This window comes from Triticum urartu, chromosome 3A (genome assembly GCF_056163025.1).
Source record: "Triticum urartu cultivar PI428250 chromosome 3A, HENAU_Tu73, whole genome shotgun sequence".
Taxonomy (NCBI): domain Eukaryota; kingdom Viridiplantae; phylum Streptophyta; class Magnoliopsida; order Poales; family Poaceae; genus Triticum; species Triticum urartu.
This window is the reverse complement of record NC_141875.1, coordinates 498,644,297-498,660,601: the sequence shown is the minus strand read 5'-3', so window position 1 is coordinate 498,660,601 and position 16,305 is coordinate 498,644,297.

Genomic DNA, 16,305 nt, shown 5'->3' with positions numbered 1-16,305 from the left:
GCAGAAGCCACGTTTTACCCCTAGACCGGGAGGACATTTTCAGCATACCCATGGAGGAGGTAGCTCGCACAATCACAATGGCACCAAAAATGGTAATGGTAACGGAGGAAGCAACGGCCAGAACCGCACCAACCCCTCAACCCCAGCCAAGAAGGACCTGAGCCAAGTCACTTGCTTTAAGTGTTCGAAGACCGGACATTATGCCAATGAATGTCCTGAAGGCCAAAATGGCAATGGAAGTTCAGGGAAGAAGCCGAACCCTTTTAACAGGGGACAGGTGAACCACGTTAGCATGGAGGAGGTTGAAGCTCAGCCCGATGCAGTAATAGGTAAGTTTTTGGTTAAGTCATTTACTGCACTCGTTCTTTTTGATACTGGAGCATCGCATTCATACATCTCAAGGGGATTTGTGGATAAGTATAACCTACCAACCCAAGCCCTTAGGTCACCCATGTTAGTAACCTCGCCCGGAGCAGAGTATGTGGCTAGTCTATGGTGTGATCGGTTACCATTAAGGATTGGTAACTATGTTTTTCCCTCAGACCTAATAGTATTGGAATCTCAAGGATTGGATGTGATATTAGGCATGGATTGGTTATCAAAGTATGAAGGGAATATTGAATGTGCTAGTAAGTCAATTTTGCTTACCACCCCAGAAGGGAGAAGGATCAAGTATGTATCCCGGCATGTGCCAAAGAGGACTCAAGTAAATTGCCTAACAGGATTTGTGCAGGAGGAAGTACCAGTGGTAAGGGATTTCCCTGATGTATTTCCAGAGGAGTTGCCAGGCATGCCAGCGGATAGAGATATTGAGTTTTTGATTGAGCTATTGCCAGGCACAGGGCCAATATCAAAGAGACCATATAGGATGCCAGCAAAGGATTTGGTGGAAATTAAGAAGCAGATTAAGGAGTTACTGGATAAGGGATATATTCGCCCAAGTTCTTCACCTTGGGGATCGCCAGTACTTCTAGTGGAGAAGAAGGATGGATCGTTAAGGATGGTTGTAGATTATCGAGGATTGAATGAAGTAACGATAAAGAACAAGTACCCACTACCGATGATCAATGATCTATTTGATCGATTGCAAGGAGCTAAGGTATTTTCCAAGATCGATCTGCGATCAGGATACCACCAGTTGAAGATTCGAGAACAGGATATTCCGAAGACAGCTTTTACCACCAGGTATGGGCTGTACGAGTATACCGTTATGTCATTTGGTCTGACTAACACACCTGCCTATTTTATGAACATGATGAACAAAGTGTTTATGGAGTTTTTGGATAAGTTCGTCGTAGTGTTCATTGATGATATCCTGGTTTATTCGAAGAATGAAGAGGAACATAAGGAGCATTTGTGTTTGGTACTTGGAAAGCTCAGAGAACATCAATTATATGCCAAGTTCAGCAAATGTGAGTTTTGGTTGAAGGAAGTAGGATTCCTCGGACATGTTATATCTGGAGAAGGTATAGCAGTAGATCCCGCTAACGTTGAAACCGTGACCAAGTGGGAAGCCCCAACAATAGTTGGACATATCCGGAGTTTTCTTGGACTCGCAGGATACTACCAGAGATTTATTGAGAATTTCTCAAAGATTGCGAAGCCTATGACTGAGTTGTTGAAGAAAGATACCAAGTTCATATGGACAGAGGAATGTGAGGCTAGTTTCCAGGAGTTGAAGAAATGTTTGGTTACCTCACCAGTGTTGATTTTGCCAGACCAGACCAAAGATTATGAGGTGTATTGTGACGCTTCACGTCGAGGACTTGGAGCAGTGCTTATGCAGGAAGGGAGAGTTGTTTCATATGCCTCAAGACAACTGAAGCCTCATGAGTTGAATTATGCTACGCATGATTTGGAGTTAGCAGCCGTAGTGCATGCATTGAAGACATGGAGACATTTCCTCATTGGAAATCATTGTGAGGTGTACACAGATCATAAGAGTTTGAAGTACATTTTCACACAGAAGGAGTTGAATCTCGGACAAAGGAGATGGTTGGAGCTTATCAAGGATTATGATATGAAATTTCATTATCACCCCGGAAAGGCTAATGTAGTAGCTGACGCATTAAGCCGTAAGAGCCATGTCAATACATTAATGACGGGAGAAATACCCAAGGAGTTAGCAGAAAATCTTCGTGAACTATGTTTAGAAATAGTTCCGAGAGGTTATGTAGCAGCAATGGAGATTCAGTCAACCTTGATGGATAAAATCAGGGAAGCTCAAAGGACTGACAAAGAGATTGCCGCTATAAAGGAGAAACTGAGCAAAGGTAAAGCTAAAGGATTTCGTGAGGATGAGCACGACACCCTATGGTTTGAAGACCGCGTTTATGTGCCCAATGACCCGGAGATCAGGAAGTTGATTTTGCAAGAGGCACACGACTCACCGTATTCAATTCACCCAGGAAATACCAAGATGTATCTGGATTTGAAGGATATTTTCTGGTGGACCGGAATGAAGAAGGATATAGCGGAGTATGTAGCAGTTTGTGATGTATGTCAGAGAGTAAAGGCAGAGCATCAGAAGCTAGCAGGATTGTTACAACCATTGCCGATACCTGAATGGAAGTGGGATAAGCTAGGCATGGATTTTATCACGGGATTGCCCAGGACTCGTTCAGGCTATGACTTGATTTGGGTTTTAGTTGATCGATTGACGAAAGTAGCTCATTTCATCCCAGTAAAGACCACTTACACCAGTGCTAAGTTGGCAAAGATATACATGACCAGGATCGTATGTTTGCATGGAGTTCCAGGGAGTATCGTATCAGATAGAGGAACCCAGTTTACCTCAAAGTTCTGGAAGCAGTTGCACGAAACTTTGGGAACTAGGCTAGAATTCAGTACAGCTTTTCATCCACAGACAGATGGACAGACCGAGAGAGTCAATCAGATTTTGGAGGATATGCTGAGAGCTTGTGCGCTAGATTACGGATCTAGTTGGGACGGTAATTTGCCATATGCAGAGTTCTCTTACAACAACAGTTATCAAACCAGTTTAAAGATGGCCCCTTTCGAAGCTTTGTACGGCAGGAGGTGCAAGACACCGTTGTCATGTGACGAAGTTGGAGACCGCCAGTTGTTTGGACCTGACTTGATTAAAGAGTCTGAACAGAAGGTGAAGCTGATTCGCGATAGGCTCAAGGTAGCCCACTCCAGACAGAAAAGTTATGCAGATTCTAAACGCAAGGAGACAATTTACGAAGTCGGAGACAGAGCTTATCTTCGAGTATCTCTACTTCAGGGAACAAAGCGTTTTGGAGTTAAAGGGAAGTTAGCACCACGATTTGTCGGACCATATCGAGTTTTGGAGCGTATGGAGAAGTGGCCTACAAGTTGGAATTGCCCGAAGGATTGCCAGGAGTACATGATGTGTTCCACGTTTCTCAGTTAAAGAAATGTCACGCGGAGATGGCTGACATACCGTTGAGAGACACAGTGCCTTTGGAAACTATTCAGTTGGATAACGATTTGACCTACGAGGAGAAACCAGTTAAGATTCTCGAGTTTGCCAGCCGAGTTACTCGCAGCAAGGTTATTAAGTTTTGCAAAGTTCAATGGAGCCACCACACGGAGGATGAAGCCACCTGGGAGCGAGAGGAAGATTTGCTCAAAGACCACCCTCACCTATTTTATAGCCAACCCGAATCTCGAGGGCGAGATTCATCTTAAGGGGGGTAGGTTTGTAACATCCCAAATTTTCAATTTGGAATGTTATACATTAGATCATCATGCATACCATATTTTATTTTGCATTTTGGTTGATCCTAGAAATTCTACGCAACTCAATGACCCATGAAGAGAGTTGGGGATTTCGTTATTTTCATATTTGAGTTTTCTCAAATTTTGAGAATAGGATCATTTGATTTTAATTATTTTATCGTCAATTATTTCTATTACAAAAATATGAGAGAGGGAATAAAATGACTTTCCTAAAATAAAGAAATATTGAGGATTTAATAAAAAAATCAAATAAGATTTTATTTCGGAGTTTTTCGGTGTTTTATTTGAATTTAGGAAAAATGTGCGTTTTTCAAAATTGCATTTAGGGCCCAAATAAATGTTCACATTGTGCGGCTTGATTTTAGAAGCCCGTGAAAATTTATTTCGGAATTTTCGGAGTCTGTTTAGTATTTATTTTTATTTTTCTTCCGAGCGGAATAATTAAAAAAACGAACCGACTTCGGGCCGTACCCGAGCGGGACACCGCCCGGGGGCAGCCTTTAAATAGCGCCGCCCCAGCCCATCAGCCCTGCCTCGATCCGCGCGCACCGCCGGAGCCGCCGCCGACGACGACGATCCTGCCGCCCGAGGTTCGTCGCGCCTCATTTTCCGTGCCAAAAAAGAGAAAAAAAGAGAAAATAAAAAAATTCAGCGTTCGTCGTTTTTCTTTTTCTCGGATTAAATCCGCGATTTTTCTGATCGCGATTCCTGATCCGATTTTCGTTTTAGTTTAGCTTTTCGCTCGTTTATCGGAATCAGGCGATTCAAGCGCCTAGGTATTCGTCTCGAAACCCTCTATCCGTTTAACCAACTTAAACAAGTTTTTGTTATTGTAAAATTTTCCCTAGATCCAGATTACTAGAATGAAGTTGTTTTCTTTCGCCGTTTGTCTTTCGTTGCTTCGTTCGATTTGATTCTTTTTGCCAACCGGAGTTCTTAAGTTGAACCTTCTGGTTAGATCTCTTATTTGAGTTTTACCTGTGCTTTAGATAAGCACTTATTGTATGCTTGTTTGTTTGTCTGCGATAGAATACCCGGAGTGCGCCGCCTATTACTTCAAATCGTTAGGTTTCGCGGATCATCAGCAAGGCAAGTAACACTTTGATCATACCTTTTCTACTACCCAGTTTTATTGCATTAGATCAATCCTCACACATTGCATGATTATGATCTAATTAAATTGTGGGATGGGAAGTAGATGAGGTAGTACCTATTACCTTTTTATTATCAGACCTTTGGGAGTTACTTCTACGTTTGCTTATTGTGCCATGCTATGATAGTAGATGTGGATTGGGTGAGTGAAATCCATGATAGATGTGAGATTGTTAATTAATGGTTTATCTAAGGTGGCAACTTAAACACACATCTGGGTGGATTGAGGCACCTGGGTATTCCAGGACTTGCCTGTTTTCTTTTGAACCGCCACCCAGGCTCAAAGGGATCATGAGACTATTCATACTAGAAACTTCCGTGTGCAGCCATAAGCTATTATGGGATCTAGCATAGTTGACTAAGTCGTGCGAACTCTTACAGTGGTAGACTAGCAGATGTAGGGGATGTAGGTGGTACGGTCTACCCATCGTAAGGTGCTAGCGCTTCTGAAAGGCTATGTCTCGGTCATCCGTCTTCTCAAACATCATGTAGTGCGAGAAACCAAACGGAGGCGATCGAGTCTTGTGGGGAAAAGTGCGCAAACCTCTGTAGAGTGTAATAAACTAATCATGGTTAGCGTGTCCCCGGTTATGGACATCTTGAGTATCTAGTACTTGGATTTTCATGTGAATCTCAACATGTTACTCTAAAATTAATTTTGTTGGGTTATGTTTAATGATGATGCTTAATTGGGATTGAGGATGCTGTCAACCATTCTCAATGTTTAACAACCACCATGATAGTAATTAAATTTTATTCCTTTGAAGTAGGGAAAAATTGGCTTTACGCAAAACTGTAACCATAGAGCTTTCCACCAGCCAAATATGCATATAGTATAGCTGTTTCATTCCATTACTCTCTATGCGTTACCTTGCCAGCATATTCCATGTGTTTACCTGTTTTCGGGCTGCAACGTTAATGTTGCAGACTTTTCAGACGACGATTAAGGAGTTTTTAGGTCGTGGTTCTATACTCAGTGATGCCGTTGGAGTTGATGGACTCACTTATCTTCCAAGCCTTCCGCTGTTATCGTTATTAGATGGCCTAAAGCCATATTTATTGTAATAAGTTCTCTTATGAGACACTCGATGTAGTAAGTGTGTGATTGCTACTCTGTTATAAATCCTCCGAGTACTGTGTGGTGTCAGCATTACTGATCCAGGGATGACACCGGAGCATAGAGATCAGACTGTTTGAGGTCTGGTCGCTACAATAAACTATTTTACTAGCCATAGATTCATCAAAATAAGCAAACAACACACGAAAAGTAGAATCTGTCAAAAACAGAACAGTCTGTAGTAATCTGTAGCTAGCGCAAGATCTGGAACCCCCAAAATTCTAAAATAAATTTCTGGATGTGAGGAATTTATCTATTAATCATCTGCAAGAAGAATTAACTAAATAGCACTCTCCAAATAAAAATGACATAAGTTCTCGTGAGCGCTAAAGTTTCTGTTTTTTTTACAGCAAGTTCAACAAGACTTTCCCCAAGTCTTCCCAACGATTCTACTTGGCACAAACACTAATTAAACACAAAAAACACAACCAAAACAGAGGTTAAATAATTTATTTATTACTAAACAGGAGCAAAAAGGAAGGAATAAAAATAAAATTGGGTTGCCTCCCAACAAGCGCTATCGTTTAACGCCCCTAGCTAGGCATAACAAACAAGAATAGATCTAGGTATTGCCATCTTTGGTAGGCAATCCATAAGTGGCTCTCATGATAGATTCATATGGTAATTTTATTTTCTTTCTAGGGAAGTGTTCCATGCCCTTTTTTAATGGAAATTGAAATCTAATATTCCCTTCCTTCATATCAATAATTGCACCAATCGTTCTAAGGAAAGGTCTACCGAGAATAATAGGGCAAGAAGGATTGCAATCTATATCAAGAACGATAAAATCTATGGGCACATAATCCTATTTGCAACAATAAGAACATCATTAATTCTTCCCATAGGTTTCTTAATAGTGGAATCCGCAAGATGCAAGTTTAGAGAGCAATCATCAAAATTACGGAAATCTAGCAAATCACACAAAGTTTTGGGAATATTAGAGACACTAGCACCCAAATCACACAAAGCATAAAACTCATGATCTTTAATTTTAATTTTAATAGTAGGTTCTCACTCATCATAAAGTTTTCTAGGGATAGAAACTTCCAATTCAAGTTTTTCTTCATAAGATTGCATCAAGGCATCAACGATATGTTTAGTAAACACTCTATTTTGACTATAAGCGTGAGGAGAATTTAGCACGGATTGCAACAAGGAAATACAATCAATCAAAGAGCAATTTTCATAGTTAAATTCCTTGAAATCCATAATAGTGGGTTTATCAACATCTAGGGTTTTAATTTCTTCAATCCCACTTTTATCAAATTTAGCATCAAAAGATTTAGCATTCTTGGAATGCCTTCTAGGTAAAGGTGGATCATATTCAGTCCCATCATTATCAATATTCATATTGCAAAACAAAGACTTAATAGGGGACACATCAATAACTTTTAGATCTTCATCATTATTTTCATAGGAACTAGAAGAACACGCTTTTATAAAGGCATCTTTCTTAGCACGCATCCTAGAGGTTCTTTTTTTGCACTCGTCAATGGAAATTCTCATGGCTTTGAGAGACTCATTGATATCATGCTTAGGTGGAATAGATCTAAGTTTCAAAGAATCAACATCAAGAGCAATTCTATTAACGTTCCTAGCCAAATCATCAATCTTAAGCAATTTTTCTTCAATCATAGCATTAAAATTCTTTTGCGAAGAAATAAATTCTTTAATATTAGATTCAAAATCAGAGGGCATCTTATTATAATTTCCATAAGAATTGTTGTAGGAATTACCATAATTATTAGAGGGATTACTAGGATAAGGCCTAGGATTGAAATTTCCTCTATACGCATTGTTACCAAAATTGTTCCTACCAACAAAATTCACATCCATAGATTCATTATTATTCTCAATCAAAGTAGACAAGGGCACATCATTAGGATCAGAAGAAACACTCTTATTAGAAAATAATTTCATAAGTTCATCCATCTTTCCACTCAAAATATTAATTTCTTCTATCGCATGCACCTTTTTATTAGTAGATATTTCAGTATGCCATTGAGAATAATTAACCATAATATTATCTAGGAGTTTAGTAGCTTCTCCTAAAGTTATTTCCATAAAAGTGCCTCCCGCGGCCGAATCTAAAAGATTTCTAGAAGCAAAATTCAATTCAGCATAAAAAATTGTATAATCATCCACAAATTTAAACCATGAGTAGGGCAATTATGTATCATTAATTTCATTCTCTCCCAAGCTTGTGCAACATGTTCATGATCAAGTTGCTTAAAATTCATAATATCGTTTCTAAGAGAGATGATCTTAGCGGGAGGAAAATACTTAGAGATAAAAGCATCTTTGCACTTGTTCCATGAATCAATACTATTTTTAGGCAAAGATGAAAACCAAGCTTTAGCACGATCTCTAAGCGAAAAAGGAAATAGCTTCAATTTAACAATATCATTATCGACATCTTTCTTCTTTTGCATGTCACACAAATCAGCGAAGCTATTAAGATGGGTAGCGGCATCTTCACTAGGAAGGCCGGAGAACGGATCTTTCATGACAAGATTCAGCAAAGTAGCATTAATTTCACAAGATTCATCATCGGTAAGAGGAGCAATCGGAGTGCTAAGGAAATCATTGTTGTTGGTATTGGTGAAGTCACACAATTTAGTATTATCTTGAGCCATCGGACAAGCAAGCAAACTAACACACAAGCAAACAAAAAGGCAAAACGGGCAAATAGAGAAAGAGAGGAAGGATAGAGAGAGAGAGGGCGAATAAAACGGCAAGGGTGAATTGGGGGGGAGAGGAAAACGAGAGCCAAATGGCAAATAATGTAATGCAGGAGATAGGGATTGTGATGGGTACTTGGTATGTTGACTTTTGCGCAGACTCCCCGTCAACGGCGCCAGAAATTCTTCTTGCTACCTCTTGAGCACTACGTTGGATTTCCTCGAAGAGGAGAGGATGATGCAGCAAAGTAGCGTAAGTATTTATCTTAGTTTTTGAGAACCAAGGTATCAATCCAGTAGGAGGCTACGCACGAGTCCCTCGCACCTACACAAAAACTGTAGCTCAACGCAACCAACGCGCTTAGGGGTTGTCAATCCCTTCACGGTCACTTACGAAAGTGAGATCTGATAAAGATGATAAATAATATTTTTGGTATTTTTGGTATAGAGATGCAAAGTGAAAAGTAAAAGGCAAAGTAAAAAAGCAAAACAATAATAAAGTGATGGAGATTGATATGATGAGAAAGAGACCCGAGGGCCATAGGTTTCACTAGTGGCTTATCTCAAGAGCATAAGTATTCTACGGTGGGTGAACAAATTACTGTTGAGCAATTGACAGAATTGAGCATAGTTATGAGAATATCTAGGTATGATCATGTATATAGGCTGAAGGAAATATGCCCTAGAGGCAATAATAAAGTTATTATTTATTTCTTTATATCATGATAAATGTTTATTATTCATGCTATAATTGTATTAACCGGAAACATAATACATGTGTGAATACATAGACAAACAGAGTGTCACTAGTATGCCTCTACTTGACTAGCTCGTTGATCAAAGATGGTTATGTTTCCTAACCATAGACATGAGTTGTCATTTGATTAATGGGATCACATCATTAGGAGAATGATGCGATTGATTTGACCCATCCCGTTAGCATAGCACTTGATCATTTAGTTTGTTGTTATTGCTTTCTTCATGAATTATACATGTTCCTATGACTATGAGATTATGCAACTCCCGTTCACCGGAGGAACACTTTGTGTGCTACCAAACGTCACAACGTAACTGGGTGATTATAAAGGTGCTCTACAGGTGTCTCCGAAGGTACTTGTTGGGTTGGCATATTTCGAGATTAGGATTTGTCACTCCGATTGTCAGAGAGGTATCTTTGGACCCACTCGGTAATGCACATCACTATAAAGCCTTGCAAGCATTGCAACTAATGAGTTAGTTGTGGGATGATGTGTTACGGAACAAGTAAATAGACTTGCCGGTAACGAGATTGAACTAGGTATTGAGATACCGACGATCGAATCTCGGGCAAGTAACATACCGATGACAAAGGGAACAACATATGTTGTTATGCGGTTTGACCGATAAAGAACTTCGTAGAATATGTAGGAGCCAATATGAGCATCTAGGTTCCGCTATTGGTTATTGACTGGAGACGTGTCTCGGTCATGTCTACATAGTTCTCGAACCCGTAGGGTCCGCACGCTTAACGCTACGATGACAGTTATATTATGAGTTTATATGTTTTGATGTTCTGAAGGAGTTAGGAGTCCCGGATGAGATCGGGGACATGACGAGGAGTCTCGAAATGGTCAAGACATAAAGATCGATATATTGGACGACTATATTCGGACTTCGGAAAGGTTTCGAGTGATTCGGGTATTTTTCGGAGTACCGGAGAGTTACGGGAATTCGTCGGGGAGTATATGGGCCTTATTGGGCCATACGGGAATAGAGGAGATAGGCCAAAAGGAAGGAGGCCTGCGCCCCCCCCCCTCTGGTCCGAATTGGACAAGGGGTGCAGCCCCCTTTTCCTTCTCCCTCTCCCCATCTTTCCTTCACTCCTACTCCAACAAGGAAAGGAGGAGTCCTACTCCCGGTGGGAGTAGGACTCCCCCCTTGGCGCGCCCTTCTCCTAGGCCGGCCGCCTCCCCCTTTGCTCCTTTATATACAGGGGCAGGGGGGCACCTCTAGACACACAAGTTGATCAAGTTGATCGTCTCTTAGCCGTGTGCGGTGTCCCCCTCCGCCATAGTTCACCTCGATAATACTGTAACGGTGCTTAGGCGAAGCCCTGCATCGGTAGAACATCGACATCGTCACCACGCCGTCGTGCTGACGAAACTCTCCCTCAACACTCGGCTGGATCGGAGCTAGAGGGACGTCATCGGGCTGAACGTGTGCAGAACTCGAAGGTGCCGTGCGTTTGGTACTTGATTGGTCAGATCGTGAAGACGTACGACTACATCAACCGCGTTGTGCTAACGCTTCCGCTTTTGGTCTACTAGGGTACGTGGACAACACTCTCCCCTCTCATTGCAATGCATCACCATGATCTTGCGTGTGCGTAGGATTTTTTTGAAATTGCTACGTTCCCCAACAGTGGTATCAGAGCCATGTTTTATGCGTTGATGTAATATGCACGAGTAGAACACAAGTGAGTTGTGGGCGATATAAGTCATACTGCTTACCAGCATGTCACACTTTGGTTCGACGGTATTGTTGGATGAAGCGACCCGGACCGACATTACGCGTACGCTTATGTGAGATTGGTTTTACCGCCGTGCTATGCACATAGGTGACTAGCGGGTGTTAGTTTCTCCAACTTTAGTTGAACCGAGTGTGGCTACGCCTGGTCCTTGAGAAGGTTAAAACAGCACTAACTTGACAAACTATCGTTGTGGTTTTAATGCGTAGGTAAGAATGGTTCTTACTCAGCCCGTAGCAGCCACGTAAAAACTTGCAACAACAAAGTAGAGGACGTCTAACTTGTTTTTGCAGTGCATGTTGTGATGTGATATGGTCAAGACGTGATGAGATATAAGTTGTTGTATAAGATGATCATGTTTTGTTGAAGTTATCGGCAACTGGCAGAAGCCTTATGGTTGTCTCTTTATTGCATAAGATGCAAGTGCCAAATAATTGCTTTACTTTATCGCTATGCGATAGCAATAGTTGCAAGAGCAATAGTTGGCGAGACGACCATGTGACGACACATTGATATAGATCAAGATGATGGAGATCATGGTGTCATGCCGGTGACGATGGAAATCATGATGATGTTTTGGAGATGGAGATCAAAGGCACAAGATGATGATGGCCATATCATGTCACACATTTTGATTGCATGTGATGTTTATCTTTTATGCATCTTATTTTGCTTAGTTCGGCGGTAGCTTTATAAGATGATCTCTCACTAAATTTCAAGATAAAAGGTGTTCTCCCTGAGTATGCACCGTTGCCAAAGTTCGTCGTGCCCAGACACCACGTGATGATCGGGTGTGATAAGCTCTACGTCCATCTACAATGGGTGCAAGCCAGTTTTGCACACGCAGAATACTCAGGTTAAACTTGACGAGCCTAGCATATGCAGATATGGCCTCGGAACACTGAGACCGAAAGGTCGAGCGTGAATCATATAGTAGATATGATCAACATAAGTGATGTTTACCATTGAAAGCTACTCCATTTCACGTGATGATCGGTTATGGTTTAGTTGATTTGGATCACGTGATCACTTAGAGGATTAGAGGGATGTCTATCTAAGTGGGAGTTCTTAAGTAATACGATTAATTGAACTTAAATTTATCATGAACTTAGTCCTGGTAGTATTAGCATATCTATGTTGTAGATCAATAGCTCGCGTTTAGCTCCCCTCTTTTATTTTTATGTTCCTAGAGAAAACTAATTTGAAAGATGTTAGTAGCAATGATGCGGATTGGATCCGTGATCTGAGGTTTATCCTCATTGCTGCACAGAAGAATTATGTCCTTGATACACCGCTAGGTGACAGACCTATTGCAGGAGCAGATGCAGACGTCATGAACGTTTGGCTAGCTCAATATGATGACTACTTGATAGTTTAGTGCACCATGCTTAACAGCTTAGAATCGGGACTTCAAAGACGTTTTGAACGTCATGGATCATATGGATATTCCAGGAGTTGAAGTTAATATTGCAAGCAAATACCCGAGTTGAGAGATATGAAGTCTCCAACAAGTTCTATAGCTAAAAGATGGAGGAGAATAGCTCAAGCAGTGAGCATGTGTTCAGATTGTCTGGGTATTACAATCGCTTGAATCAAGTGGGAGTTAATCTTCTATATAAAATAGTGACTGACAAAATTCTCTAGTCACCATCACCAAGTTAGTAGAACTTCGTGATGAACTATAGTATGCAAGGGATGACGAAAACGATTCCCGAGCTTTTCATGATGATGAAATCGATCAAGGTAGAAATCAAGAAAGAGCATCAAGTGTTGATGATTAACAAGACCACTAGTTTCAAATAAAGGGCAAAGGGAAAGAAAGGGAATTTCAAGAAGAACGACAAGCAAGTTGCTGCTCAACTGAAGAAGCCCAAGTCTGGACCTAAGCCTGAGACTAAGTGCTTCTACTGCAAAGGGACTGGTCACTAAAAGCGGAACTGCCCCAAGTATTTAGCGGATAAGAAGGATGGCAAAGTGAACAATGCTATATTTGATATACATGTAATTGATGTGTACTTTACTAGTGTTTATAGCAACCCCTCGGTATTTGATACTGGTTCAGTTGCTAAGAGTAGTAACTCGAAACGGGAGTTGCAGAATGAACAGAGGCTAGTTAAGGGTGAATTGACGATGTGTGATGGAAGTGGTTCCAAGATTGATATGATCATCATCGCACACTCCCTATACTTTCGGGATTAGTGTTAAACCTAGATAAATGTTATTTGGTGTTTGGGTTGAGCATGAATATGATTTGATCATGTTTATTGCAAAACGGTTATTCATTTAAGTTAGAGAATAATTGTTGTTCTATTTACATGAATAAAACCTTCTATGGTCATACACCCAATGAAAATGGTTCGTTGGATCTCGATCGCAGTGATATACATGAGTAATCATGTTCTAGAGGTCATGTTACTTGACCATGATGAACCTACGAACTATGAGGAAGCGATGATGAGCCCAGATTTCGCAAAATGGTTTGAGGCCATGAAATCTGAGATGAGATCCATGTATGAGAACAAAGTATGGACTTTGATTGACTTGCCCATTGATCGTCGAGCCATTAAGATTAAATGGATCTTCAAGAGGAAGACGGACGCTGATAGTAGTGTTACTATCTACAAAGCTAGAATTGTCGCAAAAGGTTTTCGACAAGTTCAAGGTGTTGACTACGATGAGAGTTTCTCACTCGTATCTATGCTCAAGTCTGTCCGAATCATGTTAGAAATTGCCACGTTTTATGAAATCTGGCAAATGTATAAACAAAACTACATTCCTTAATGGATTTATTAAAGAAGAGTTGTATATGATGCAACAAGAAAGTTTTGACAATCCTAAAGGTGCTAACAAAATATGCAAGCTCCAGCGATCCATCTATGGACTGGTGCAAGCATCTCAGAGTTGGAATATACGCTTTGATAAGTTGATCAAAGCGTATAGTTTTATACAGACTTGCGGTGAAGTCTGTATTTACAAGAAAGTGAGTGGGAGCATTACAACATTTCTGATAAGTATATGTGAATGACATACTGTTGATCGGAGATAATGTAGAATTATTCTGCAAAGCATAAAGGAATGTTTGAAAGGAGTTTTTCAAAGAAAGACCTCGGTGAAGCTGCTTACATATTGAGCATCAAGATCTATAGAGATAGATCAAGACGCTTGATAAGTTTTTCAATGAGTACATACCTTGACAAGATTTTGAAGTAGTTCAAAATGGAACAGTCAAAGAAAGAGTTCTTGCCTGTGTTACAAGGTGTGAAACTGAGTAAGACTCAAAGCCCGACCACGGCAGAAGATAGAAAGAGAATGAAAGTCATTCCATATGCCTTGGCCATAGGTTCTATAAAATATGCCATGCTGTGTACCAGATCTATTGTATACCGTACACTGTTTTTGGCAAGGGAGTACAATAGTGATCTAGGAGTAGATCACTGGACAGCGGTCAAAATTATCCTTAGTGGAATAAGGATATGTTTCTCGATTATGGAGGTGACAAAAAGGTTCGTCGTAAAGGGTTACGTCGATGCAAATTTTGACACTGATCCAGATGACTCTAAATCTCAATCTGGATACATATTGAAAGTGGGAGCAATTAGCTAGAGTAGCTCCGTGCAGAGCATTGTTGACATAGAAATTTGCAAAATACTTACGGATCTGAATGTGGCAGACCCGTAGACTAAACTTCTCTCACAAGCAAAACATGATCACACCTTAGTACTCTTTGGGTGTTAATCACATAGCGATGTGAACTAGATTATTGACTCTAGTAAACGCTTTGGCTGTTGGTCACATGTCGATGTGAACTATGGGTGTTAATCACATGGTGATGTGAACTATTGGTATTAAATCACATGGCGATGTGAACTAGATTATTGACTCTAGTGCACGTGGGATACTGAAGGAAATATGCCCTAGAGGCAATAATAAAGTTATTATTTATTTCCTTATATCATGATAAATGTTTATTATTCATGCTATAATTGTATTAACCGGAAACATAATACATGTGTGAATACATAGACAAACAGAGTGTCACTAGTATGCCTCTACTTGACTAGCTCGTTGATCAAAGATGGTTATGTTTCCTAACCATAGACATGAGTTGTCATTTGATTAACGGGATCACATCATTAGGAGAATGATGTGATTGACTTGACCCATTCCGTTAGCATAGCACTTGATTGTTTAGTTTGTTGCTATTGCTTTCTTCATGACTTATACATGTTCCTATGACTATGAGATTATGCAACTCCCGTTTACCGGAGGAACACTTTGTGTGCTACCAAACGTCACAACATAACTGGGTGCTTATAAAGGTGCTCTACAGGTGTCTCCGAAGGTACTTGTTGGGTTGGCATATTTCGAGATTAGGATTTGTCACTCCGATTGTCGGAGAGGTATCTCTGGGCCCACTCGGTAATGCACATCACCATAAAGCCTTGCAAGCATTGCAACTAATGAGTTAGTTGCGGGATGATGTGTTACGGAACGAGTAAAGAGACTTGCCGGTAACGAGATTGAACTAGGTATTGAGATACCGACGATTGAATCTCGGGCAAGTAACATACCGATGACAAAGGGAACAACATATGTTGTTATGCGGTTTGACCGATAAAGATCTTCATAGAATATGTAGGAGCCAATATGAGCATCCAGGTTCCGCTATTGGTTATTGACCGGAGACGTGTCTCGGTCATGTCTACATAGTTCTCGAACCCATAGGGTCCGCACGCTTAACGCTACGATGACAGTTATATTATGAGTTTATATGTTTTGATGTACCGAAGGAGTTCGGAGTCCCGGATGAGATCGGGGACATGACGAGGAGTCTCGAAATGGTCGAGACGTAAAGATCGATATATTGGACGACTATATTCGGACTTCGGAAATATTCTGAGTGATTCGGGTATTTTTCGGAATACCGGAGAGTTACAGGAATTCGCCGGGGAGTATATGGGCCTTATTGGGCCATACGGGAATAGAGGAGATAGGCCAAAAGGAAGGAGGCCTGCGCCCCCCCTCTGGTCCGAATTGGACAAGGGGTGCAGCCCCCTTTTCCTTCTCCCTCTCCCCCTCTTTCCTTCACTCCTACTCCAACAAGGAAAGGAGGAGTCCTACTC